Genomic DNA, 5,347 nt, shown 5'->3' on the forward strand with positions numbered 1-5,347 from the left:
AAATTAAAATATGTTATAAAAGGTTAAAATGAAACAGAAAAAATTAGCATTAATGCAACAATTGTAACAATTTGTAGACAAACATTGCTGTTAGCGATTGTAAAAAAAATGTATGAGTGGTTGGTTCGTTGAAAAAAAATAATTCACAGATTTCTTTGAATGGGAGTTCAAAAGCTTCCAGAAAAAGAATGCAATATAAAATCTATCATTATTAAATTATAACCAACTAATTTTTTGTGAATTTTATAAAGTTAAAAATGCAAAAACATTTTCTCAAAATAAATTACCACCAAAGTATCGGAACAAACTTGAGTCATAAATGGATTCAGCCCACGAACAGAATTTAAAAACAGAAGCTAATATCCTAATCGCTTCTTTCACCTCCACCACAATCTTTCCTAAATTACAGAGTCCTTTAGCGGTCAAAGGTTTCTACATTCGTTTAGCAACCGTAGGAGAATTTTATGTGGCATTTTAGTTTAACAGAGCTGTAATGGAGCAAATTTTGAAGCAAGCAAAATATCGCTAAGTTGATGATATTTCAACTGTTTGGCGATACATTTCCGTCTAAAAAAAGTGGGTATAATGGATGAAATAATTCAAATTAAGAAAATTAATGAAATTAAAACAATTATTGAAGAAAAAATTTCCAGCTTTTCTTTAAAATTCTCTGATTTTTCCAGGTTTTTATCCAAATTTCCATTATACTTACGTTTAAACAATTTAACTAATTATAAGCATACGTTTTTAGAGTATCTTTAAAAATACAAAATAATAATTAATTAATTAATAGCTGTTTACTATACCCCAGAAAATATACATAACAGTTGGACCTCTATTTAGCGAATTTCTCTACTTAGCGATTTTTTTCGTGGAACCAAGAACATTCTGGAAATTTCTTCGTAAAATAACTTCCAAATAAAGAAGTGAATTTTCTATTTCACGTACTTTTCTTTGAGATCTACTTTCCCTAATTCCCAAAGTATTTCAGAACGTTTCAAACTTGTTAACACATTTTATGGGGGAAAGGAATTGATTTTCGCAGCCACTTAACTTTTAGAGAAAGCGGTTAAATCCCTATCCCTTTCTGTTTGGATTTTATACAGGTATATATGCCAAAAATCAATTTACGAAAAAGCATAACCAAAATTTATAAAAGGCATGGATCTATGATGATCTACAGATAGTAAACTTTTGTAACAGTTTTGCTTAAGCTGGATTTTTAGTCAGCCTTGAGGACAAGGATAACATTCCTTAAGAGGAATTTAAAAAATATTTTGTACAGCGAAGAGAGAACCACGAAATTTATGATGTACTGATTAATGATTTTCTGTGTATTGATTCTGAAGCTGCAACCACCGAACCATTAACTGAATCGGATATTTTGAACAGTGTGAAAAATAAAAACAATACAGGAATAAATTGTGCGGAAGACGAAGAAGACAGAAGTGATGAAAAAATTACCAAACCTTCATATGATAAAAAGTTAAAATCATTTGAAACAATTCGATAGTCGACAATAATTTACAAGATAAACGTGTATCAATTGCTATTTTAATTATACCTAGTGTTTATGAATTTAAAACCTGTTTTGTGTGGTTCAAGTATTTCAAACGGTGATTTTTTATTTAACGAATTTTCTATATAACAAACTTTTTATCGGGATACAGCGACTTCGTTAAATAGAGGTCCAACTATATATATATATATATATATAATAACAGGGCTACATCCCTGTTATCATTGTTGTATTCAGATTTAATAATGCAGTCATAAGCCATTATACATTCTAAAAAGGTTCATTTAAAGATAGGCTGGTGGTTATAACAGTTCACATCCCCACTCCACAAGGGAGGGGGTGTGGACGAAACTCCGGATGGTTCCGGCTGATGTTTTATGGAACAAGTTATTCAGCAAGAGACATGCAAAAACCTTCGGTCTCGCATTAAATACTTACAGAGATTGATGTAATTAGGTTCCAGTCGTACATACCTTTGTAACTCTACGCATTTTAGAAAATCATTTAATGCTTCTAATATGAAAACGAAAGAGTTTTAATGGTTTTATTAATACAAAAGTATTTATAATTTTTGTATTACATATATATATATATATATACACTTTGGAATTAAAAGTCAAAAACCTCTATTACTATCATATAAACAACTGCAATGACCTAAACATAGTGGTCTCTACATTTTTGTTAAAAAAATCAAAATAATAAAATAAGATGCACTGAAGTATTTTACATGATTATTTACGCAAGGTTTCTCACTTCTAAAATCCCTGTGCCTGATATATTAGCAAATAAAAATTAAAAGATTCTCAAAAATTTTAAGAAAAAATTTACAATAATAATTATGATAACAGAAAATTTTTTTAGGTGATCCGTTGCTAGAAACGGACAACTTAACAATTAAGGGGGAAAAAAGTATAAATGCATTTAATAAATTATGAGAAAATCCAACAAGATTCTAAGTTAGCCATATTTTTACGGATCCCGCCATCTGTTTTACTTGGGGCCTCTCAAAATTTAGTGACGGCTCTGTTCTTGTTTTCATTATTATTAGCTTAATATATATTTTTTTAAAAATTAATTGTCACGCATATCACATTTAAAAAAAATGTTTAAACTATAACAATGCATTTTTTTTTAAAAAAAAAATTTCATTTTTTCCAGATATTACTATAAACGAAAATAGCGCGGAACATACGCGGAATGTTTGCAATCAGCTGACAAAAAAAAATAACAATAATGATAATAATAATAACGCATTGCAAATTAGTGATCCTTTCTCGAATTATTAACTAACATACAGGATTGAAAACTTTCAATTTTATACAAAAAGAGAGAGAAAGTGCAACACGTATCAAAAATCGTGAATAATAAAATTCTAGTCTAGTTCTAAAAAGGTTAATGCCATTAAATAGAGGACACGCCTATTCAACCTGATCTGATCCGGGATTTATATCTGTCCGAAACTAAATTCCCATGACTGTCGTAGTCTTGTCTAATGAAAACTGTAAGGTAAAAAAAAAATCACTGGAACGCTTTCAATGAAATTTGGCACGGGTGTGAGTTGGAGAAAAGATATGCGCCAAAATATTTCCCACACACGCATTCTACATTCGTTCAACATTTCAAAAACTTCCAACTTTCCGTCAGCATATTACTAGAATTCTTTATCTCATCAAAATGTTGGGGAACTTAGAAATATGTTTGGAACTTTCGAGTCATAAGTTTTATTATATTTTTGTCAAATAAGAAAAAGCAACGATTTAATATAAATATTGGAATGTTATTTATCAATTGACAAGAAAAGGTCAGTTGATGCATGATAGAAGGCTAGTACAATTTTCGACGTGATGCAATTAAAAAGCTTCACTTAAAATGTTATCAGCAGTAAAAAGGACGCGTCTGAAGAATGTTAATTACGATATCAGTTACGATTAAATATGAGTATATCAATGGACAACTAGTCAAATTTTCATTTTGTGACTCAGCTAACTGTTAACCGAACTTAAAGCCGAAACAAAAAGAAAATAATTCCCTCATAAAAATCTCTTCTTTGCTCCGAATATTAACAAAAACTGGTTCTGTAGCGAGCGAAGAAGTTTTCCCTTCCTCATAATTAAACACACACACACACACAAAAAAAAAAAGCTCGTTAAATAAAACCTTCGGTGAAACCACTTTTCTTGCTTCTTATATCACCTTACTTATGAGGCAAACAAACATTTAAAATGAAACAATTTAAAGTCACCGGGCCATTCGCATTGTATATTAAAGCGGATTAAATTCCTGAATGAATTTTGACTAGTAAGTTAATTTAATGAGCAAAAATTTTTTCAATCATTTCATAAATGTTTATCCTTAACAAAACTCACACACCTCCATTTATAGCTACAAATTATGAAAATATACTTTTTTTAAAAGAATAATTTGCTTGCTAACCCCCGGATCTGCTGACAACGATCCTTTCAGACTGATCTGAACTGGTTTCTTTCTCCTAATTCTTATTCAAATGTGAACTTGCAACTTGAGAAAAAATATACGGATGAAATCACATAGTTGTCTTAATCACGTGGTAGAGACAGGCGTGCTAACGATACAACTATTAGCGTTGGTTTATTATTACTTTGAATTAATTTTCAGATCAGATTTAATTGGATACCTGCAAGAAACGTCACGCTTGTGTATCGAACCTGATTCAGCAGCCAATTAGGTTCGAAGCACGCATATGATCCGGGCATCCGATTCTTCACTTTTAACTTTATAACTTTAGTAGTTTGTTTTTTAAAATTAAATATAGACTACATCCTTAGCTTTTTATCTCTCACCAGTGCTCAATTTTTTTCAGTTCAATTTATGTGCTTTTTTTTTCACCTATCCATAAGTCCGCTAGGGGTAAAATTACCAATAGAGTGACAAGCACAGCAAAATATTGGCATAGATTTGAGACTCGTTCGTTAGAAAACGCTATTTCATAATTTAATTACTCTAAATACGACGTTCATCCTCTGACGTTGTAACTACAAAAAGAATATACAGTAAAACTTGTGTAAGTTGACCACTTGTGGTGCATTGTTTTAGTGGTCAACTTAGACAAGTGGCCAACTTATAGAGGGGGTGGGTCATTGTTTACTTTTTCGCTGCTATAAATTAAAATTTTTTTTTTACTTGACTTAAAAAATTTATTCAGAAAATATGCAAATGAATATCTTAAGAAATGCGTTTAAACCTGAATGAACTTCAATTTGATACATATAATTCTAATATTTAACTAATTTTTAAAAAAAAATTATTTCGTTAGTTATGCACGTGAAGCGTTTAATAAATATAATTTCTTAAAATATCAGAACACGAGAACATGTAATTTGAAAACTTTAACAAAATAAAATTATTTGAACACTTTAAAATTTATTTACTACCCTTAAAGATCAAAGACCATAAATAAAAGATCAAAGCATATTTCAGAGCATTCATTTATTCAAATGCTCACTATTGTGACTGGAAGAGCAACTTTTCAACTCACATACCTGTTTTCAATGAACGGATGAAAGAAATGGTCAAAAGCTGACCCCTTACAGTTTCCCCTGATGGTCAACTCACAAAAGGGTTTAGATTAGCTTCTTACACTATTTCACCAAACAAGTGAAATTTTAACACACATTGCCAAAATGACAGAAAATTTTCTGAATTTTTTTTTCCTGGTCAACTTATGAGGGTTTTAGAATAGAATTTCATAATACTCATAGACAAAATTGACTTATTTCAGTGGTCAACATACAAGATAGACAAATGGTTAAGTTACAAAGGTTTTGCTTCTTTATATTATATAGGAAA

This window comes from Parasteatoda tepidariorum, chromosome 6, assembly GCF_043381705.1.
Source record: "Parasteatoda tepidariorum isolate YZ-2023 chromosome 6, CAS_Ptep_4.0, whole genome shotgun sequence".
NCBI lineage: Eukaryota > Metazoa > Arthropoda > Arachnida > Araneae > Theridiidae > Parasteatoda > Parasteatoda tepidariorum.